We start from the raw sequence: 24524 nt of genomic DNA, 5'->3' as shown, positions 1-24524 counted from the left end.
AAGGGCCCGGTGCCCCCCAAAATATGGTGTCTGAAGCCGGCGTCGGACGTCGTTGTCGACAAAATGATTTTCAAACCAGCCATACCAAGGTCCTCCATTTGGCGCAAGAAGGCGACTTAATTGAATGCCTCAATCTGAAATACGCCGAAAAATCGTAACGTATGACATACACACAAACCGACAGACATGATAGTGGCGGATTGTAATTTTACAATACGAGATAATATAACTATGTTACGCGAAAACTCAAAGAAACGCCTTTCCCAGCGCTTCACCATTGATGGACCGCCAACGGAGTCCGCCATTTGCAGGCGCCGTCTCGTGAGTACACACTAAACATTTTTACACCCTTATGGGTGTTAGTAGGGGTGCTTTCGGCATTTACACCCATGCTCACACCCTTCTAGCACCCTTTTCGGCCAAAGCACCCTATCACAAGGGTGGATACCACACATAAGGTGTGACTTTGCTCAAAGAAGGGTGTTAAATCGAAGCCTGAAGGGTGTTGAACGTATTGATGCATAAATCTGAGTAACGTGTACACGTCCACGCATTCAGCAATGTGTGTATGTATTGCATTTTTAATGCGAAAGCGTTTCATGGCCTTTCAGGTAGGAAAGGTGGCGTTCTCCGCAACAACAATCCACACGGGACCCTGCTCATGCCAATCTTGTCATTTCCCTTGAAAGCATTCAGAAAGCATTTAGAACCGCGCCGCCCGTTTTATTCTCTCAAATTATTCACTTCATTCTAGCGTCACGTCCATGAAAAAAACACTAGGTGAACCTGACCTTTGGTTACGTCGCAAATACTTTCGTCTCTGTCTTTTTCATAGAATATGCTAATTTAACCCTTCTCGTAAAGAAAATCTTTTCACCACACCAAGTTCTCGTCTCGCATCGACCATCAACACAAAATTGATGTGCCATTCTTCCTTTTTGCCAAGAACAGCCACTGAATGCAACCGCCTTCCCGCCTCCACAGTCTCAATTTGTGACACCACTAATTCAAGGTCGCCGTTCAAATTATCTTATGGTTTGATTTTCTATTTTTGCGCTGCATTGCAATTATTGCATATTTTCACCACTTCTTTCTGTTGTGCCTACTAGGCCTCGAATGTATATAATAAATAAATAAAATGTGAAGTCATCACCGTCTTGGATGACGTCAGTAGTGATACAGAAGGTAGTAAATACAACAACGTTAAGTATGAGTGATTATGGGTAAATAATGTGAAATAATGTGAATAAGGGTGGAATAAATTGCATTAAGGTTCGTACAAACTATAGCACGGTGCATTACGGGAGATTATGGTAGAATTGTCAAGAACACGCGACAATGTATGAACTAACGTATCATGGTCACGTGACAATTCCAAGTGTAGATGCGTGAAGCGATTAAGTTTTCCCATTCCTAAGTGACTGTCGATATTTCTTCAAGGATTCTGATGTTACTGGCATGACGGCCACTCCAAAAATGTATCATCCAGAAAAAGAACGCCCTTTCGCTTACAATTCTATTATCATTATTTTTCGTGCTCTCAGGAATATTAACATGCAATTAAACACTTCTAGAAAAACTGCAGTAGCAGAGCGAAAACACGAGAGCAACTTGCGCAATTCTGCACTAATATTTCGGTGCCCTTAATAGCCCAAAAAAGTGGTGAAATGGAAGAAGCTGTTTGGATACATTGCTGAACAAACAGGGACGTGCTGTTGGACGAGCCTCTGCTGTACAGTGGCATCAACGTACAATTTGCATGGTGAATCCATAAAGAAGACTTATAGAGGCGAGATCACGTTGGAAGTTCTCAAACCCGAATTTCCACGTACCTTGCCTAATTCATTCAGAGGTTTACTAAGCTACTGATCTCCTTTCGAAGTGCATCCTCAAATACAGCTTGTAAGGCTGAGCCTATATATTAAGGGCTGGTGTCGTCAAAGCTGTAATTTCTTATCCAGAGCATACGCACTTGCAAACGCAGTCTTCAGTCTCCTCATGAATGTTTACGCGTCGCTGTCACACGACCAAGATGTGAGCGTCTTTATCGAGCCATGATATCGCTGAAACTACGCTGTGACCTCGCAAAGTTGCTTCGTTCGGACGCAGCGAATAATCTAATCGCACCAGCAGAAGAGCGCCGATCGTCTCGCTCACGGTCCCGATTTGTGTACTGTACCCTCAGTGATGCAGCACAGACTGCGCCCCCCACCCCAAAATAAAATGCCCGGCACGAAACGTAGTAGCAACTACCCGCCTCACCGCTCTAGTTAGAGACCACAACGAAGCAGCAGCAAACAGGCGGCCATGCGAGCATGCAAACCTGTCAGAATAAACGTTCAATTTGCGCGGCCGCTCCATGCCCAATGAAAAGCGACCGGAAGTGACGGCCAACGCTGTACCATCACTTCGGCGCGCGGCAGGACGGGAAGGCGGAAGCTGCGCCATCATGCTCGTTTTCGCGTGCGTTCGCGTCGCGCGCTATGCGAATTTTAAACGTGTGATTAGTTTTGCGCGCGGGGTAGAAAAAGATGTGGCCCATGCTTTGTGTATTACTCGTGCCCCACTTCAAAGCAAAGCGTTCGTACGCACTGGAAGATGGATCCACGAAGGCTGAAACGAGAAGTTGCAACGTGCCCGGTCGGTAGTACTGGCATGATCGAAACTTTCAGGCAAGTGCCCGTTTATTTGGTATTTGTTTTGTTCGCTTTAGAAATATCTCACTGTGATTTCGTAGCATAATTCATAATCCGCTAATGTAAGAGCAAGAGCAGCTGCACTCCTACTAGGGCAAGTTAACTACCTCGATCGCGTCCCGTGTGACTAATGTTTGTCAAATCTACATCGGCCGTGGTGCGCCTGCATAGTTACGCTTTGTTTCTCAGCGCTTGAACGTTCATTGATGTGATTCTCTTGTGCGTTCAGCGCGGCTGCTTGTAATACGGTCGTTCGCACTTCAGTTAAATGTGGTCGACCACTTTTGCGTCGCGTAGAAAAAGGACTGGCTTAGCCATTTTTCGAAGGAACCGGCGCGGTATTGGTTCTCCCTGATGCGGTCGCGTGCTGCTCTTGCTGCTTGCCGGACGCCTTCAGCATTTTTTCGGCTCGCTTTGTCTGTGCGTGTGCGCGTGCTCGCGCTCGGCTTGATTTGTGTGTGCGTGCGTGTGTGCGCTCAGCTCAGCTCGCTTTGTGTGTGTGCGTGCGTGCGCTCGGCTCGCTGTGCGTGTGTGTGTGTGTGAGTGTGTGTGTGTGTGTGTGTGTGTGTGTGCGTGCGTGCGTGCGCGCGCGCGCGCTTGCGTTCAGTACATGCCGGTTTGTATGGGCCGGCGTGTTTGCGCGTGTCTAGTGCGTACGTGTTTTGTGAGTGTGTTGTCTGTGGGTCGCTGTGTGTGCGTGCACGTGTTAGCGTGTCTGCCTGCATGCATGTATGTGTGCTTGTTTGTGTTCATCAATGTGCGCGTGCGCGCTTTTGTGTCTGCGCTTTGAGAGTGCGTATACTTGTGGGTGCGTTTTGTGTGCGTGCGTATGTATTGCATGAGGCCGGTAGAGTTTTACTCGCAATAAAACTCTTCCGATTTGGTGCAGCGAGTGTTTCCGCCTGAAAGCCGAGTTTGGTTTCAAGCCACCCTGGACAACTGCTGTATGAGGCGTCGTTTCTCGGGAGGACCAGTGGGAAGGCGCCAAGTGTACGCTTCGTCCAATTGCTCCCATGCCCTGATGAATCGATATCCTTGTTTTTTATTGTGAAAGGAACGTTACATCCAGAGCATAAATAAATGATTAAGAAATCTGGTAGTGTGTTCCGCCATTACAATAATTCCGATCTTAAAGACGTGGATTTCCCATTAGCCCACATTTCTTTTGATGCAGACAACCGCTGAAATTGTTAGCGGCAGGTTATTCGAGACGTTCTACGTATATAGCAATTGTCTTCAGGAGCTTTAATGAATTTTGAAAATTTGAAGTGTTGTGCTTTAGAGGTATCATATACAAGCTTTAGGTCTCCGGGTAATTTGCATGCCCTTCGAGAGCTGTCGCCTATAGCCCTATTGAAATTCGTAACTACAGTTTGGAGCACTGGGGAAGCTAGAAGGCTTGTCCTGGCTCTCGAGAAAGTGTTTAAGCTGGAGGTGTAGGTTGAGGAGTTTGGGGTTGGTAACACAAAGCATTTTTTATGTCTTAGCAGTAGGAGGGACACAGGATAAAAAAAAATGTATGTGTGTCAAGCACAGGAAGCTGCTCATGTGGTAGAAGCATGTGTGTGCGTGTGTGTGAATTCTCTCCTCAAAAGGGAGTATGTGTGTAAGAGAGCTATTTCATTGCTGGTCTGTTTGCCAAGAATTGGCAAGAAAACACAATAATCAATTTAACTTGAAATAATAAACTTCAAAGCATACTGGCGTACTGGCGACAGCAGCATACAAGCATGCAGCTGTGTGACAATCTTAATGCATGACTGCAACATCTGGAAGGAGGCTTGCTTCTTCTTCAGTAAGCAGCACAAAGTCCACATTCTTGGCTTTTCTCGTGCAAACCAAAACGAGGCTCATTGCCAATGATCTTGTCTTTTGTTCTAATAGCATTTGTTTATCTTGTACTTAGAGCGTCCTTTCTCGCAGGTCATGCAGATAGTAGCAGCAATTTCACAATGCCCAGCCTTGGCGCCCCCCATCAAGAGCAAGCCACTTGCGTTCGCCTTCAGACAGATGGTTAATGTCTTCTTGAAAGCGGTTGAGAAGACAACATTGTAAGTAGATATAGTTGTGTAGTGTAATATAATAACTCAAGTTATAATTTAAAACTCAGGCTCCTTGGCCGCCTAAGCTTGATATGATGTGCAGTTGTCTGTGGTTGTAAATATTGCCGATGGTACAGTGCATACTGCAGGTATGACTGCAGGTATGCTGAAGTATAGATTGGCGTTTTCTTGATGGTCTTTCATAATGAGGATTTTCTTTGTGCAAGAATATTCACAGAATGCTGGGGCATTGTAGCATCATATTCTTGTGCATTCACTGCTAATTTCGTATGACCTTCCTGCTACCAATTTATTTGCAGGAAAGGAATATTTGTTTACTCTCTGCAATGATCTTGTTATTTGCTCATTGCATTACACTATTCTACCTTTAATTTGTTCCCATATAATTATCAAAACCTTAAAATTTCAGCTGGTTTTATTTTGAATGTAATATCAAAATCAAAATGCACCGGATTGCAATCTAGACTGCAAGGGATTTGAAGAAATTACAAGAAACCAGGACCTCTCGGGAGCGTTAAAAAAACGTTTCCGCAGGTAATGTGCCTAATTGTACTGAGCTAGCTGCTCACGAAAATTGCAAGCATATTTCATTTCACATAGTTTTGCAGGATATAGCAGGCCTATCATAGTCTCTGAGCACAACCTTACCTCATTTGCATCATGAAAATGTCTCATGCTTAATTTGGGACAAGTTTTGAAAAATGAATGTATCATAATTTTGAAACTACACAAAGTATTGGTTGAGGCTGGACAGTTTTCAAACAACTTGACCATGTTGAACTTAGCCATTACAGGACGGAAAAAAAACATGCACAGGAGCACTCATTCAATGAAATGTGATGCTTGTGGTTATTTTCCACATGCAAAATGTACTTTTAAGCGAGAGAGGGCAGGTAGCCAATTTACAACCATTGTGACTCATGCGCGTAGTAGCAACACAGGATGAGAAATGGTTGTGTCTCTGAGGTTCATCGATTATGTGAAAACTCATATACAGTACCCCCCCCCCCCTATGAGGGGTAACCGTGCAATATGTTTTGGGCAAGAAAGACGATTGTTCTAGGAGACAAGAAATTTCAGGCTCTAGTTGAGAGGCTACAGAAAGAAGGACCATGTAAATAGTCACAGATTAACATAAACAGCATCGGAGTGGCATCACAGTTTAGAGCATGAGGAAGGATCATAAGTTTAAATAAGGGAATACTACTTGTCAGTGCATTGCCAAGCTAAGCCATTGAAAGAAGGGGGCGTGCTCTAAGAAAAATAGTTGACAACACATGCTAAATTTTCGAGGAAAGTATGCCAAAATGCCCATTCTTACTAAATTAGTAAATAAGAAATACACGATAAATTTTAGGATGCAGAAAGTGTAATAAACTGCATTGGAGAGTTGGATATTGTTGGGCTGGATGCATGTATTGCAGGGCAAATGAGAATGCCAGTGGGGATTCCCTCATTTTCATTTTGTGTGCACTCTCTGTAAAACAGTTCTCTTTGTCTCCTAGTGTGATAATGTTGTGTAAAAACAGTCATTTTTTAATGCCTTGTGCATTTCACTCTTAATGTGCCATATCCCGTAAGTTTCTCACCTGCAGTACTTATATATAAAGTGTAATGCAGATAGATATATTGCAGATTTCATAATGTCAATTTTGTATTAAGGTCACATACACACTCTTGGACAAATGTCTGTTGTTGAGAGATGTCATTGGTAGTCTTTAAACTTTATTCACTCTTATTTTCTATGGTGAAAAGGCTACTGTAAATTTGTTTTTGCTGCTGTATGTGCCTTGTGTTCACAATGACATAGTGGTTTAGCATTCACAGTAACATGCAATTCCTTAATTTGCAAAATAGAAACTTCTCCTATCTTTCACTTGTCTTGCCCAGTTGCCTGAGCGGTGCATTCTGCCCAGTCACATTAATTAAATTTGTTACTTTGAGGAGCTTGTTGCATTATCAAATTTTCCGCAAAGTACATGTGTAATTGCACGGACTGAATTCTCATGATCCTCTTCTTATTTTGCTAATGCAGGATTCAAGATTCCAGCAATGCCATGCGCTGCATTTATTGGTCAAGATGCTCAGAGAATGAAGTCCCTGCACCTTGTGGTTAACCGTGAACATTTCTTTTTCTTTTGGAAAGCTAAAGGCCATTTGCTGCATCACTTGCATTTTTGCAGCTCAGATGTGTACTATATTTTTCTAATTTTGAATCAATATAGGCTGTTCAGTATAAAAAATGCCGTACAGCGTGAAGGACAAGGACTGTGAGAGACACACTCCACTGACTTTCAACAATATTTTATTGCGTTGCCACATCGTGTGTGTATACACAGAGGGGTCATGCGCAGAAAATGAAAGCCAGTCACAAGGGGTGTTCTAACAGCAAGTCATTGTAAAAAGAACATGGTCACTTGAAAAAAAAAAAACATCACAATTTCTATCTGTTTAGATACAAAATTTCACTAGGGGTCAGCGTGATAGAGGGGGCACTAACGCACACACTACCCAGTTTTCTGGTGAAATCAGCTTCAATAATTTACCGGGTGAGCTGTGTGTCGCTAAAACTTCCGTATCTTAAAGAGGGGCATGCAGCCGTTGTCCCGGCAATGAATGCCCAAGTGGCCTTGAACAGTGTTATTGATGTTGTTATAGTGCTCTCTTAAACGATCATTTAGGCGCCTGCCTATCTGTCCAATATATTTACTGCCTCAAAATGGGAATTTAGGAAACCACATTCGTTGCACACATCGCAAAACGTTTTCTGTGCCCGGCAGAGCAACAACTCTGACGTGATTTAGGCGCGTTTACACACTTACAGAGCCTTGCCAGCTTTTCTGGGGCTGAGAAAAGGACTGTGATTTCTGCAGGTTCCCTAATCTTTTTTAGCCTATGGGAGACATCATGAGCATACGGTAGCACTGCAAACCTGTGTCTTTCAACCGGCTGGTTTCTTGACCGAGTGCGCTCATCATGTTTTGTGCACTTCAGAAGCTGTTCCGCTATGGCTGAAATTAAGGCCAAAGGGTAGCCAACCCAAGAAAGGCAATCAGCCTGTGCAGCAACGCTATGTTGCATCTCGTGGGAGCAAGATTTATTGAGGCTGTTAAGGAGGCAAAGCTTTACAATATCTCATTTGACTTTGTTGGACAGACAGGCAGGCGCCTAAACAATCATTTAGGAGAGCACAATAACAACGTCCATAACACTGTTCAAGGCCACTTCGGCATCCATTGCTGGGACTGCGGCTGCGTGCCCCTCTTTGAAGGTACGGAAGCTTTAGCGAGACACAGGTCATCCGGGAAACTATAGAAGCAGATTTCACTAGAAAACTGGTTAGTGTGTGCGTTAGCGACCCCTCTATCGTGCTTACCCCTAGTGAAGTCTTGTATCTCAACAGACAGAAATTCTAATGTTTATTTTTTTCAAAGGACGATGTTCTTAGTACAGTCACTTGCTGTTAGACACCCCTTGTGACTCATATTCTGCGCATGCCCGCTTTTGTACAAATACACATGATGTGGCAACGTAACTAAATATTCTTGGAAGTCAGCGCAGTCTGTCATCTCTCGCAGTTCTTGTCATTCAAGCTGTACGTAATTTTATCTCATTAATTGAAACTATCCCAAGAAACTACCCTTGTTCAGTATAATTATGTTTGATACGACCATTTGCTGGCAAACATTAACAGTGTGATATTTAACTTGAACTTTTGCATGACTGCCTATGCCTGTGTTCTTTTAGTAACCAGAGTATGGCTAATTTATTAAACCATATTTGCTAATTTGCATGCTCACATGCTATACCTTAATCTTGAATTACTGCATCTAAGTGCAAATAATTTAGAAATTTACTATGTATTTTAAAACACTGTCCACATTTTGTGCTCAGCAAAATCGTTTAATCAGCAGTGGTTTGTTTTTATCAGGCCTCCTACTGCACTTTGCACCCAGGCACTAGTAGATGTGGAATATGCACTCTTTTGATTTATAGTAAGAAAAGAACCTATTTTCAAAAAACATATTGTATATGTACCAGTGCCTTAGAGTTACAAAACAAAAATTTATAGAAACTGGTATTGTAGTTAGAAAAACCGCTACACAGCACCTTTAGCCCAGAGAACTCTCGTTTCACAAAAGAGGACAAACAATGTAGGCACTAAAAAATTCTACGTATTTTTTGTGCTCAAGTAATCTTGTTGGAAATAGAAAATTAGCAATAAGGCTCCTGGCATAAACCTCACTTAAAGCATGTCTGTGCTTGGAAAGTATTGTTTCAGTCTAAAAAATGTTGGCCAGTTATGCTTTACATCGACTTTCCAAACTTTTCATAATGCTTTGCGATTACATTAGTGTACAAAATAACAGGTGTCTTTCTTGTGCGTTTGCTCTGCATTTCAATTGCTTCCCTAATTCACCTTTGCAATATGCCTGTTTTTAAGGCATCAAAACTTGAATTTTCGTTCACTGGAGCCTAATACTAAAAATTTATTCCTTTATGTGGCCCAAAACACTGCGAATCAACCCAGGCTCTTTCAGTGCCGCTATACATAGTTTCTTCTCTAATAACAGATTTGATCAATACATATATTTTAGGTACCTTTGTGGGGAATGTACATGTTCTTGTACTTACCGATGTGTTTGGTGATTGTGCATGTTTATATTTCATGTGATTTATGTATGTGTTGTACTCTGTATTGCAGCATGCAATAAATATATTTGCGTTTTCTTGAAAATGCAGCATATATCTTACCAGTCTGTGTTGCATGTTATTTGGATATGGAAATCGTGATAACCTTGGTGTTGATATACATGCTCAAAAGTGTCAAGTTTGCTAGGTTGTATTTGTGCAGTGAAGACAGGTTTTCCAGTATGCCTATCGAAGCTTCAAGGCCGGCTGTTCGACAGTGCGTTTGGTAGCCGAACTTGAACCTTCTGGCACACGCAATAGTTGCACGTGGATCGCTGTACATAGTAGTAATTGAAGGCGTGTACTGCCGAATCTGCCTTCCATACACGCTAGAAATAAAAGGGTGTACACCCTTCCAACACCCACACAGATGGGTGTTAATTTGGACGAGCACCCTTACACCCTAAATTTATTTTGCTGGACACCCTTCCTTTAGGGTGCTATAGTGGCACCCCAACTGTAGGGTGTAGACAACAGCACCCTTAGGGTGTTCGTCTGGCGACAAACTGATTTACACCCTTAAGGGTGTTAAAATGTTTAGTGTGTATCTCGGGGGCGACGGAGTGGTGCGCCCAGTTCCTTGCAATGCCTCCAGATGGCGCTCGCCTACGCCGCATCGGGCCGCACGCTGCAAGCACCATTTCTTCCAGAAAGCCCCCTGTTACGTTTCGCCTACGACGCGCGGTATAGCCGGCGCGGATGCAACGGACGCCGGGGCTTCGTTCAAAGCGGCGGACATTTTGGCCCGTTCGGCGCCGCCGATACGCCTCCCCGCCAAGCGCGTTCAGGCATGTTTCAATGCCACGTGTCTTCACGTGTGCGTGTGTGTGTGTGTGCATGTTGGTGCCCACGCTTGTCAAAGCGCGGCAGCCGGGGAGAGGAGCTCCCCCAACTGTGACGCGAGGAGGTCTGAGCGGCGCCGGCCCGGCGGATGCGTCACCTTCTAGTCCCAACGTGCCCGAGCGGCGCCGTCACGTGCGCCCCTTCCAGAGACGTTCCTTCTTGCCCTCGACTCCGAGAGTATAAGAGCAGCTGCTCCCGGACGCCGAGAGAGGCTCCGATTTCTTCTGTTGAGTAACGTGCTCTCCCGTCTCTCCACTTCGGTCGACCTGACCGCCCGCTCTTTTGCGATGCTAGAATAAACAAGTTGTTCTGTTACCAGTCGACTCATGCTTTGCCGGGACCTTCGGATGCTTCCAGTTGTTCCCCAGGCCGCCAGGCCAACGCTACCCTTGGGGCTTGCGACCCATATGCAACAACGGGCGTCAGCGCTGAGATTCCAACACCCCATTCGTGGCTAGCGTTCGCAGCCGACGTTTCCCGGTAAACATCACAGGTACAAATGCTGCAGTTGCCGGGAAGTGTGAGAAGCAGTCGGGGATCTTTGAATGCTGTCACGTGCCACTCTTAAACGCGAAGCATAAGCGTGCTCCATTTTTTAACAGATGTATTTGATATATTGCAGAATAAAATGCAGAGGTAGAATAAACAACACAGGTCATAAGGGGAGAAGGGGGAAAGCGAGCTGCCTGATCAGATGATGCATGAACGCAGGATGACGTCATGCTTTAGTGGAGGAGGGCTGAAAGTGCACGAGAGCCAGTTATCGGGGGCCGATCCACCAAGTACATCTTCAGGTCGAGCACGGGCGCATGATGGATAGCATTGCCGCAAAACGCAGCCAGCATTGTTTAGATACTGCTATTTCAATAAGTATTTCAACAGTGGTTCTATGAATAAACACAATATACTTTCACGTGTTTTAATGTAGAAGTGTTCTTGGCCCTTATATCGCGTCTACTTGTATCCGCTGATATACGCATAAATTTTCGAGGGCATGGGCATATGAGCAAAGGTAGGCTGCACAAGACAGCTAGGATTATGTTAAATGCTTTCTTCCAACCTTGTTGAGTGTTTGCCTATTGCACTTGTTTCTTGCGCTGATGAAATAATGTTGCGCAAGACTAGTGCATAAAGACGCCTTCAGCAAAGCCGCATAAAAGAGACGTAGCGGTTAAAAAAGGAAAGGAAGGAAGGAAAAAGTAGAGAAGGAAAGGCAGGGAGGTTGACCAGTTTAGCGTAACCGGTTTGCTACCCTACACATGGGAGAGGGATGGGTGCGATGAAAGATGGGGAAGGGGGAGAGAGAGAGAGAGCACATAGTACAGCACACAAACATCGTCCGGTAGAGTCTATCAATCTGGCATTGTACGTGATAACACTGTCAGAGCCGCTTGTCCAATCCCGTCTCTTTCAAAAACTGAAGTAGTCCCTTTGTCGCCTTCACCTGCGATGTCTTCTGTCGGCGGCATGTGAAAATCGAGTCGAGGGACAATGGTCTAGTGTCAAGGTGCGCGAGAACGGATGCCAGGGACTGTCGCTGAACATTATATTCAGAACAGTCGCACAGAATGTGTTGCAGCGTCTCCTCGCAAAGACAGGCATTGCAGAGAGCGTTGTCGGCCATTCCAATGCGGAATGAGTAAGATTTCGTGAAAGCCACCCCTAACCATAAGCGATAAAGCAGAGTCGCCTCGCTTCGGCGGAGTCCAGTTGGCATATAGAGATGCATCAAAGAGGGCAGGTGGTATTGACGGTTGCTCTGGTTGGTCTGGCTGTTTGGTGTGCACCATGAAGAGAGCGTCATCTCCTGTGCAAGCACTCGAAGTCTGCTAGCTGCGTCGGATCGTGAAAGCGGTATGGCCTCTTCTTGTGCGTCTTCAAGACCTGCCCGAGCTGCATTATCGGCGTCTTCGTTTCCAGTGACGCCGCAGTGACTTGGCAGCCACTGAAACGTCACGTGGTGTCCTTTCTCCTGTGATGTATGGAGTAGGCATCTAATATCGAATACGAGCTGTTCGAACGGCCCGCGACGCAGAGCTGATAGTACAGATTGTAGGGCTGCCTTTGAGTCGCTGAAGATGGACCATTGTCGAGGTGGCTCCCGACTGACGAAACGGAGTGCAGCGCGAAGAGCAGCTAGTTCAGCAGATGTCGATGTTGTCGGGTGGTCAGTCCTAAAGCTGATGGTAATAGCTTTTGCTGGGACAACCACAGCACCGGACGAACACTGGATGTTTGTGGAACCATCAGTATAAATGTGTTCACTGTCCGCGTACCTCTCGTGCAGAAGAAGCAGAGACAGTTGTTTGAGGACAGGCGACGACAGTTCAGACTTTTTTCCGATTCCTGGTACACTGAGATGTACTGTGGGGCTGATAAGACACCAAGGGGGTATCGATGGTTTAGATGCAGCGGTGAAGCCCGAGGGAAGTTTGTCGTTGTACTTGTTGATAGTTTTAGAGAATGATGATTGGTGCCTGTCTGAAGGTAGTGCTGCAAGGTGGTGATAGGGAGCACGTGCAAAATGTCTGATGTGCGTTCTCAGGGCTTCCACCGTAATGTGAGTTCGCATTGGATGGTCCCGAGCAATCGCAAGAGTCGCCTCTGTTGACGTCCATCTGGGCAAACCAAGGCAGACTCTGAGTGCTTGAGCTTGTACTGCCTGCAGAACACGAATATTTGTCTTGCTGGTGTTGTTCAGTACAGGTAGACTGTATCTTAAAAAACCGAGAAAGAGAGCTCTGTAGAGTTTAAGCATTGCGTCTACTGACATCCCCCACGTCTTCCCTGTCAAGTATTTGAACAACTGGGAAGTAGCTGTCAGGCGCCGTTTCATGTAGGCCACGTGTGGGCTCCAACAGAGGTCTCGGTCAATAATGACGCCAAGGAATCTGTGGTTTCGGACATAGGAAATGGTCCGCCCATTGATTGAGATGATATAAGGCGTCATCGGTTTCCGAGTAAATGCGACTAGTGCGCATTTTTCAGGTGAAATGCTGAGACCCTGTTTACACAAGTAGTTCGCTGTCAAAGTGGCCGCTCTTTGAAGTCGCGCACGTATCTGAGGACGTGTGACTGCCGAAGTCCAGACACAGATGTCGTCAGCGTATGTTGAAATCTTGATGGTAGTTGGCAAGCATTCAGCAAGTCCAACAAGAGCGAGGTTGAATAGCGTCGGGCTGAGAGCACCGTATTGAGGAACGCCCCTGCTGGTATAGCGTCGTGTAGTTGGGCCATCGTCAGTTAACACATAGAATGATCTTGCAGACAGGTAACTTGCAATCCACAAAAAAAAACTCGACCACCTAGGCCAACCGTCGCAAGAGCGTCGAGAATGGCCTCATGTAATACGTTATCGTATGCCCCTTTCACATCTAAGAATAAAGCTGCAGATAAACGCTTACGGGACCTTTCGTGCTGGACATATGAAACGAGATCAACTACACTGTCGATGGAAGAGCGGTCACGTCGGAAACCAGCCATGGAAAGCGGATAAATCTTGTAAAATTCAAGGTACCATTCCAGGCGGCCAAGGATCATCCGTTCCATTATCTTTCCGACACAGCTGGCCAGTGCTATTGGGCGGTAAGAGGTGAGTTCTAATGGGGATTTGCCCTGCTTTAAGAGTGGCACCAGGCGGCTTACTTTCCATTCGTCAGGAACATTTCCCTCCTGCCATGAGGAGTTGTAAAGGCTCAACAATTCTATCCGAGCGGACTCTCCGAGATAGCACAAGGCCCGGTATGATATACCATCTGGACCCGGAGATGATGAGCGCCTGCAGAGAGCTAGTGCCGCTTCGAGCTCCTCCATTGTAAAAGGAAGGTCCATGCGGCAATCACGGGAATGGGGGACGTCAGCTCGGGCTGGAGGATCTGGACGAGCCGCTTGGTCTGCGATCCGCGCACAAAAGTCTTCTGCGACATCGATGTCTTGCCGCCCTTGGAAAAGCGCTAGCGCCTTGAATGGAAAACGCCGTTCCGGAAGGCAACGCAGACCTTGCACCGTTTTCCAAATGTGAGACAGTGGCTTGCGGGGGTCGAGTGTCTGGCAAAGCGTTGCCCACCGTTCCGACGCTAATCTATCCATACGACGCTGAATCTTCTTTTGCATCCTCCTGGCTGCCCTAAGGTCATGGATTGATTTTGTACGTCGATATCGACGTTCCGCCCGGCGACGAAGCGCTCGAAGTCGCTCTAATTCTATGTCGAAGTCATTTCGCGTGGAAGAGATCGTCATCATGCGAGTGGCGTTTTGCATCGTCATTTTAATCGTTTGCTCTAACCCAGAGGGTAGGCCCTCGCGGCATGCATCTTCCATCTCAGATTTGAAGTTGGCCCATTGAATCGTCCGAATGGTATTCCGTGAGCCTGATGTAGACGACATGCCTTTGATGTTCAGATAGGTGGGAATGTGGTCACTCCCATGTGTCTCAATGTCTGGAAACCACTTCACACATCTGGCGAGAGAGTTGGAGACGAAAGCAAGGTCGAGGCAGCTGCCGTATGTCACGCCTCGAAGAAAGGTGGGGCTACCATCGTTCAGGAGAGTAAGGCCATAGTTGTGGGCGATACTTGCTAATATTCGTCCTCTTGCATTTGTCCTTGTACTTCCCCATGCTGGATGGTGTGCATTGAAATCTCCTATGATGACCCATGGGGCGGGACAAACACTCAAGATATCCGCAAATCTTTTGGTATCGAAATTGCTGGAAGGCGATATATACACCCCTATGAGAGTAAACAAGAGTTTGTTCTTTTTAACTGTGATGCATAGATATTGATTGTCGTCGTGGGGCGCAATTGGTTGCAAAACATAGGTGAGTTCACGACGAACAAAAACGACGATTTTGCTGCATGCACCGTTTGTTGATGAGATGAGAAACTCGTATCCTGACAGTCTTATTGGTTTCGACAAGTTGGGCTCACAAATGACGATGAGTGGAAACCCATTGGTGTAGACAAACTGACGAAAATCTGAAATTCGTGATTTTAGCCCTCTGGCGTTCCACTGGATGACGGACGCTGCTTTGACTTCTTTCCGGAAGGATGGGGTAGGAGTAGCCATCTGTCTAGTTGAGGGATGCAAGCACTGGGCTTAAGGCGTCCAACACTTTAAGTGCGCTTCGAGCAGATGGTGTCCTCATGTCCACTAAAAGCGTTCGAATGGCCTCCATGAGAGAACGTAGCACCGAGATGACTTGACGGTCTGTTTTAGGTGAATCATCCATGGCCGGAGAAGGATCAGGTGGGGCCCCGACCTTCTGAGGTTCTGTCGCAAGGGAGCGGCTCGGTAGCGTAGGCCATTCCTCTAAAGATAGAGTCTTTTCTGTTTCCTTCGTGGAAGTGGTGGGCCCTTTCGCGGCGCGGCTAACTGGCACCGCAGAGGAGTGGGTACTGTCACTTCGCGCATGCGTCTTCTTCGAAGACGTACGATGGTGCCGACGTCGACGCCGACGCCGGACTACTTTGGCTGCCTCCCTGTGGGCCGAATTGTCTCTGGCCATTTGCTTGAGAACCGCGCGTTCCCTCTTGATGCGGGGACAGTCTTTCGACGAGGCCGCGTGAGGGCCGCTACAGTTAGCACACTTCAGGACCGTGGCACCGCAGGTCTGTTCTGCATGAGGTTCAGCGCAACGGGGACACAGTAGCGAGTTGGGACACACGCCCTTGACGTGTCCTAGCCTGAAACACTGATGGCATTGAAGCGGCTTCTGGATGAATGGTCGGACCGGATGTCGAAAATGTCCGACTTTAACGTGGGATGGGATACAATCCCCCTTGAATATTACTTTTACGCAGCGCGTATTCCCAAGGCGGCGCACTTGCGTAATGATCGTGCCTTCGTATGCCGGCTTGATGAGGCTAGGTAAGTCATCATTAGGAATGGCTATGTCGATGTCGTAAATCACACCGGCTATGGATGTGTCGTCGATCGGGATAAAGGGGCGCATTTTGATTCCGCCTAGCTCCGTGATCGCTTGAAGTTTTCCAAGCGCGCTCGCGTTGTACACGTCTATGGCGAGTATATTCTTGCGTGGATTTATTCTTATATCTTTAATTTGATCCGGCACCGCACGTTCCAGAAAAATGGATAGGGCTTGCCTGTTCAGCAATCGTAGGTTGCTTGATGGCTCTTCCGGCATATAAATGATGACGTGTGGCCAGCGCGCAGGCCTTGACTTCATAGTCGTTGTGCTCGCAGGAGTTGACGGCACTGTGTTGACGATTTTTCTTCTCGCCCTCTTACTCCGGACGGGTATGAAGCCGTCGTCGGATGAGTGGTCCGACATGGAGTACACCTCGGTGTCTTCGGTGTCACTGGGGGAGCCAACTCGCTTCCTTGCGGTTGACGGCAGTGATGACGTCTGGCCAGGCGGGCCTCTAGCATGCTCCGCGTCCATGGCTGCAAGACGGGGAGGCGAGGCACCTCGAAAGCCGAAGATTTTACCAAAAATTCACAGAGCACAGAAACAAGTGTTCTGCCAAGAAGACACTTCGTCGTCCTTCATCTAGCGGTTAAGAAATATACATAAATAAGCATTAGTAGTGCTCGTCGTCTTATATTCGGTATGCGGATAGTGTGTCACGAAGTAAATTGAAGAAAGTTTCGTAATTACTAGCAAGTTACGTGCTTTTGCCTGTGCGTTGCTTTTATGTGATCGATTGTGCCCAGAAATGGTCAACTACGCAGTAATTTGAGAAGCAATTCTTACCGCCTTGTAGATCAACAGTCCAAACATGTATTAAGAGTATGTACATCACCGCGATATTAAAAAAATGCACACATCGATCCACTTTAATATGATTGGGAAGCTTTCCAAGCATATTAGTGCCTATGCAAATAACGTAACGACAACAGTTGCAATGTTCCAATACAGATTTTCATCAAGCAAACAAAAGAATAGAAAAAAAAGAAAAGGTCGCAGGTGGCGTCCATTTATTTCTTCTACATTTGCGCTTATATTCGTTTTGGCGTGCTTCGATTTGTACTCCTGTGGTTGGCGAGCATGTATTCACAGTTGTGAAAGGCCGTCGGTACGCCTGCGAAAGTGTTCCTTCAGAACTACCGTGCCAGAAGCGTTTAGATATCGTTGTATATTAATTACCCATTGCATTTCATTTTCCTGTGCTGCCCTCTGCCGCAAACAGCTGGAAACATTTTCGAAGGGCGTCGGGGCTTTCGCCGGTTCATTTGTGTACCTGCGCCCACGGTGAGTGCGCTTCATGTGTGCGTTTCGCGGATCGATAATCATTAATAACGTTTTCTCCGGGCAGAATGTCGTTCGTGGAAGCCACGAAGCCGTCAATGACTACTGGGTGAGGGGGCCTGTGTGCGCTGTTGTGCAAACGGTGCGACCGATAAAGGCACGTGAACTTCCGTTTGCCGACAAGGCTCCCTTGGAGTTTGAGGTCGCTCATTTTAGACTTGAATCTCGCATTTGGTATTTTTGTTAAACATTATTATCACATTTCGCATATTCAAAAGGTATTCGAGCGCAGCCTTCTACGCCGGATTTATCGAAGCGGTAAACTTGTTTGCATAGACATCTGCAGGCGCAGATCGTTGAGCGTCAGATATTCTGTAAAAGGTGCATCGCTGATATGAAATAATCTCTGAACGTAGCAAAACATACATAGCTGCGCGTATGTGCCGAGTTGTACCACCCGCAGACGCGACAATATGAGCTGCCGAGCCACTTCAACAATGACATCTGTGATCCAGATAAGATATTACGGGCTGTTAATTTATTTCTGATTATCGCTTTTTTGAACTCCATCATACTCAGGAGTTTGCGCGTACCAGGAAACGTTTTTGAGAAAACTGTGTTCGCATAAATTAAGTGCTCATTTACAGACCGTGTCGTTCTCTCGCGTAAAGTTGGACGCCATCGCTGACACAGGTAGTACAACTGAGAGAGGCAGTTGTTTCTTCTGGTGTAAACCAAATGCACCGGCTCTTGTTTCTCGCTTGACGCAGAGGCAAACAATGCATCTCTGGAATTGACTAATGTGTCGGCTTAGCTGCAAATATTGCCCCAACGATCTACGTAGCGAATGCGAACGGACACATACGGCAACGGTGGCGTACAGATTTTGGCACAACGCTGTGTCACCGCTTGCCGCTTATAGTGTATACGCGCTTTGCGAAGTGGAGTGTAGTCATTTCTAATCGCGAACGACTGCACTGAGCTATAAAAGCTCTTTCATTCGTTCTAACTGCTTCCCTTTCAGCTCAACTCCACCAATAGTGTGTGCACGAGCACGACGGCATTAGGCTTAACATTCGTTGAACAGCATCAGCATTGACTCAAGCTTCATGTGCACGGATGGCGTGGGAGGGTTGAATCTTGTGCATTTCAACTTTCAGGCATGTTTTTCCACACTTTGACGGCGATTAATGAGATACACAAGCGAAGGCGCTGTCGCCATTTCGCGTCGTCAGTTTGACAGCCGATCGCTTAGGCTTCGTTGGCCGGCGCAGTGATTTTCGCGGTGCTGTTGGCAAGAAAGCCCGTCGCCGTGCGGCAAATCGCGCTCGTCGGCTGTGTCGTGTTCGGCCTGATATGATAGTGTGCTTTCAGTGACGCATTGTACTGAACAGTTGGTCACTCGTTGACGTGAGCGTCTTGTCGGTTTCGTATCGACCCAGTCTTACCGCGCCTTGAATGAGTACGTGAAGCCACGCGCGCGCTGCCACCACCAGCATGTGAGGGCCGACCTTGCAACAAGACTTCGTCCTCAACGTGATATGTTAAAGCGTTGCCCAAGTGTAACACAAGGGCTTTCGCTTAATGAATTGGCCAGCTATCAATGAAGGGCGGCAACAACGTAGCCTCATGGCGCAGTCCATACGACAACCTAGTCGCTTTCTGTTTAAAAGTTGACTTGCAGTCTTAAGCTACACATGTTTTCGGCACCGCGCTGACGCTGACGAGCTACCAGTGGAGTTTCAAGGCAATACCTGACACGAGCGTTTGTAGCGGCGTGCGTTCGTGCGCTTACTTTTTTTCTTTTCTTTTACAGGGGACTTCCCGACACGCGGGTTTGCGCACGACCCTTCCAAGATGTTTCGCGACTAACCCGCTAGGCCTGGGCGCATGCGCCGTCGCACCATGAAAAGGGCAGATTTGCCTCAGGCGAGAAGGGAACAAAAGGATTCCGGAGTAGGTAAGGGGGAGAAAGCGTTCCCGCACACAAAACACGATGTTAACATTCGAAATGTCACTGAAGTCGCGGCGCAGTGGTTAGGGCGCCGGCCTCGGCTTCGGGAGGTGGCGGGTTCGAATCCCACCGCCGGCGGAGACCCACCGCATAAAGGGTACAAGTGTCTCCCCTGCCCGGAGCATGGCTCCAATTCGTGAAATGTGCACTTGGGGGGCGCTGCTAACTCCGCTGCGTCATTCTTCACACCAGCTTAAAGTGGCTAGAAGCATGACGCTCTGTGGTTGCTGACATAACCCATTCGGTCGTAGACCTGAGTGGTATGTCTGGCAATTCACGCCTAAATTAATCCCCACCAAAAAATACCGGCGTTGCCGTAACAGTAGCGGAGGTTGCGGCAAAAAATCGCCACCGGTGCCTCTTCTTTTTTTCTTTTTACCCCCAAACATGTACTTCTTTTAACCGTGAAGCTACGCTTGATGTCCACGATAAGGAGAACAAGGAACGATATTTTATATAGCTTAAAGGTCTATATATTGCGGACAAATATCGGTGCATATAAACATGGGGACTATGGGTGCCGTGAAGAAAACCTTTCGTTGAAATGTTTGTGTACTTCAGACGCTTAGAAAAAAAAAGTCGACTTCTAGCCGGTGTAGGAACATTGTAAGTTGATTAATGCCACCCTATGTATCACTGAAAAAAAATTCTATACAAAATGACTATACAGTTTAGGCGGCCCATACCGCAATCCATTCACTGTTTTCTTTCGCGCCTGATGTCAGTTTTGACTGTCTAAGACCAAAGTCAAACTCTAACGATAGCTCGGTGTACATTCGGTGATGAAATGTAGCCTTTATTTACCAATTTCGCCTAGTTTCAATGATCGTCAGCCTACCGATCACAATTTCAAACTGGAGGCGATTCGACTTTGACCATTGGGTATCTTCTGGCTGTGGTATCGACGAGAATAGCGCAAGAGACTCCTGGTATGTGCCAAAATTGTCAATTTTCTGCCTGTTGCAATATGGACACGTAGACGACTTGAGGAACTGTGAACGTGTTCGAACTACAACATACTCGTTCAGTATGCGATATAGGAATGGTCCAATTCATGACCAGTCGTCGATAAATAATGTGCCACGTTTACGCCAGATATACGTACTCCTAGCAAGCTGCTGGAGCCAACTTTAACGCGATAGCGTTAAGGGCCCTGTGTCCCCCAAAATATGGTGTCTGAAGCCGGCGTCGGACGTCGTTGTCGACAAAATGATTTTCAAACCAGCCATACCAAGGTCCTCCATTTGGCGCAAGAAGGCGACTTAATTGAATCCCTCAATCTGAAATACGCCGAAACATCGTAACGCATGACATACACACAAACCGACAGACATGATAGTGGCGGATTGTAATTTTACAGTACGAGATAATATAACTATGTTACGCGAAAACTCAAAGAAACGCCTTTCCCAGCGCTTCACCATTGATGGACCGCCAACGGAGTCCGCCATTTGCAGGCGCCGTCTCGTGAGTATCTCGGGGGCGACGGAGTGGTGCGCCCAGTTCCTTGCAATGCCTCCAGATGGCGCTCGCCTACGCCGCATCGGGCCGCACGCTGGAAGCACCATTTCATCCAGAAAGCCCCCCTTCGTGGCTAGCGTTCGCAGCCGACGTTTCCCGGTAAACATCACAGGTACAAATGCTGCAGTTGCCGGGAAGTGTGAGAAGCAGTCAGGGATCTCTGAATGCTGTCACGTGCCACTCTTAAACGCGAAGCATAAGCGTGCTCCATTTTTTAACAGATGTATTTGATATATTGCTGAATAAAATGCAGAGGTAGAATAAACAACACAGGTCATAAGGGGAGAAGGAGGAAAGCGAGCTGCCTGATCAGATGATGCATGAACGCAGGATGACGTCATGCTTTAGTGGAGGAGGGCTGAAAGTGCACGAGAGCGAGTTATCGGGGGCCGATCCACCAAGTACATCTTCAGGTCGAGCACGGGCGCATGATGGATAGCATTGCCGCAAAACGCAGCCAGCATTGTTTAGATACTGCTATTTCAATAAGTATTTCAACAGTGGTTCTATGAATAAACACAATATACTCTCACGTGTTTTAATGTAGAAGTGTTCTTGGCCCTTATATCGCGTCTACTTGTATCCGCTGATATACGCATGAATTTTCGATTGCATGGGCATATGAGCAAAGGTAGGCTGCACAAGACAGCTAGGATTATGGTAAATGCTTTCTTCCAACCTTGTTGAGTGTTTGCCTATTGCACTTGTTTCTTGCGCTGATGAAATAATGTTGCGCAAGACTAGTGCATAAAGACGCCTTCAGCAAAGCCGCATAAGAGAGACGTAGGGGTTAAGAGATATACATAAATAAGCATTAGTAGTGCTCGTCGTCTTATATTCGGTATGCGGATAGTGTGTCACGAAGTAAATTGAAGAAAGTTTCGTAATTACTAGCAAGTTACGTGCTTTTGCCTGTGCGTTGCTTTTATGTGATCGATTGTGCCCAGAAATGGTCAACTACGCAGTAATTTGAGGAGCAATTCTTACCGCCTTGTAGATCAACAGTCCAAACATGTATTAAGATTATGTACATCACCGCGATATTAAAAAATGCACACATCGATCCACTTTAATATGATTGGGAAGCTTTCCAAGCATATTAGTGCCTATGCAAATAACCTAACGACAACAGTTGCAATGTTCCAATACAGATTTTCATCAAGCAAACAAAAGAATAGAAAAAAAAAGAAAAGGTCGCAGGTGGCGTCCATTCATTTCTTCTACATTTGCGCTTATATTCGTTTTGGCGTGCTTCGATTTGTACTCCTGTGGTTGGCGAGCATGTATTCACAGTTGTGAAAGGCCGTCGGTACGCCTGCGAAAGTGTTCCTTCAGAACTACCGGGCCAGAAGCGTTTCGAAATCGTTGTATATTATTTACCCATTGCGTTTCATTTTCCTGTGCTGCCCTCTGCCGCAAACAGCTGGAAACATTTTCGAAGGGCGTCGGGGCTTTCGCCGGTTCATTTCTGTACCTGCGCCCACGGTGAGTGCGCTTCATGTGTGCGTTTCGGGGATCGATAATCATTAATAATGTTTTCTCCGGGCAGAATGTCGTTCGTGGAAGCCACGAAGCCGTCAATGACTACTGGGTGAGGGGGCCTGTGTGCGCTGTTGTGCAAACGGTGCGACCGATAAAGGCACGTGAACTTCCGTTTGCCGACAAGGCTCCCTTGGAGTTTGAGGTCGCTCATTTTAGACTTGAATCTCGCATTTGGCATTTTTGTTAAACATTGTTATCACATTTCGCATATTCAAAAGGTATTCGAGCGTAGCCTTCTACGCCGGATTTATCGAAGCGGTAAACTTGTTTGCATAGACATCTGCAGGCGCAGATCGTTGAGCGTCAGATATTCTGTAAAAGGTGCATCGCTGATATGAAATAATCTCTGAACGTAGCAAAACATACATAGCTGCGCATATGTGCCGAGTTGTACCACCCGGAGACGCGACAATATGAGCTGCCGAGCCACTTCAACAATGACAACTGTGATCCAGATAACATATTACGGGCTGTTAATTTATTTCTGATTATCGCTTTTTTGAACTCCATCATACTCAGGAGTTTGCGCGTACCAGGAAACGTTTTTGAGAAAACTGTGTTCGCATAAATTAAGTGCTCATTTACAGACCGTGTCGTTCTCTCGCGTAAAGTTGGACGCCATCGCTGACACAGGTAGTACAACTGAGAGAGGCAGTTGTTTCTTCTGGTGTAAACCAAATGCACCGGCTCTTGTTTCTCGCTTGACGCAGAGGCAAACAATGCATCTCTGGAATTGACTAATGTGTCGGCTTAGCTGCAAATATTGCCCCAACGATCTACGTAGCGAATGCGAACGGACACATACGGCAACGGTGGCGTACAGATTTTGGCACAACGCTGTGTCACCGCTTGCCGCTTATAGTGTATACGCGCCTTGCGAAGTGGAGTGTAGTCATTTCTAATCGCGAACGACCGCACTGAGCTATAAAAGCTCTTTCATTCGTTCTAACTGCTTCCCTTTCAGCTCAAGTCCACCAAAAGTGTGTGCACGAGCACGACGGCATTAGGCTTAACATTCGTTGAACAGCATCAGCATTGACTCAAACTTCATGTGTACGGATGGCGTGGGAGGGTTGAATCTTGTGCATTTCAACTTTCAGGCATGTTTTTCCACACTTTGACGGCGATTAATTAGATACACAAGCGAAGGCGCTGTCGCCATTTCGCGTCGTCAGTTTGATAGCCGATCGCTTAGGCTTCGTTGGCCGGAGCAGTGATTTTCGCGGTGCTGTTGGCAAGAAAGCCCGTCGCCGTGCGGCAACTCGCGCTCGTCGGCTGCGTCGTGTTCGGCCTGATATGATAGTGTGCTTTCAGTGACGCATTGTACTGAACAGTTGGTCACTCGTTGACGTGAGCGTCTTGTCGGTTTCGTATCGACCCAGTCTTACCGCGCCTTGAATGAGTACGTGAAGCCACGCGCGCGCTGCCACCACCAGCATGTGAGGGCCGACCTTGCAACAAGACTTCGTCCTCAACGTGATATGTTAAAGCGTTGACCAAGTGTAACACAAGGGCTTTTGCTTAATGAATTGGCCAGCCATCAATGAAGGGCGGCAACAACGTAGCCTCACGGCGCAGTCCATACGACAACCTAGTCGCTTTCTGTTTAAAAGCTGACTTGCAGTCTTAAGCTACACATGTTTTCGGCACCGCGCTGACGCTGACGAGCTACCAGTGGAGTTTCAAGGCAATACCTGACACGAGCGTTTGTAGCGGCGTGCGTTCGAGCGCTTACTTTTTTTCTTTTCTTTTACAGGGGACTTCCCGGCACGCGGGTTTGCGCACGACCCTTCCAAGATGTTTCGCGACTAACCCGCTAGGCCTGGGCGCATGCGCCGTCGCACCATGAAAAGGGCAGATTTGCCTCAGGCGAGAAGGGAACAAAAGGATTCCGGAGTAGGTAAGGGGGAGAAAGTGTTCCCGCACACAAAACACGATGTTAA

The 24524-nt window shown here is 46.8% G+C and overlaps 1 long non-coding RNA gene across 1 annotated transcript; it reads left to right on the top strand.

Moving 5' to 3' along the window:
- The first annotated feature begins 2495 nt into the window (after positions 1–2495).
- Positions 2496–7299, top strand: LOC142573117 (uncharacterized). The gene is made up of 3 exons (XR_012826229.1): positions 2496–2672; positions 4620–4747; positions 6795–7299. It is a non-coding gene; the product is annotated as an uncharacterized LOC142573117 (long non-coding RNA).
- Positions 7300–24524: the final 17225 nt, after the last annotated feature.

The sequence above is a fragment of the Dermacentor variabilis genome, chromosome 2 (genome assembly GCF_050947875.1).
Source record: "Dermacentor variabilis isolate Ectoservices chromosome 2, ASM5094787v1, whole genome shotgun sequence".
In the NCBI taxonomy this organism is placed as follows: domain Eukaryota; kingdom Metazoa; phylum Arthropoda; class Arachnida; order Ixodida; family Ixodidae; genus Dermacentor; species Dermacentor variabilis.
Note: the sequence above shows the minus strand (reverse complement) of the source record. Positions and strands in the feature narration are given on the sequence as shown.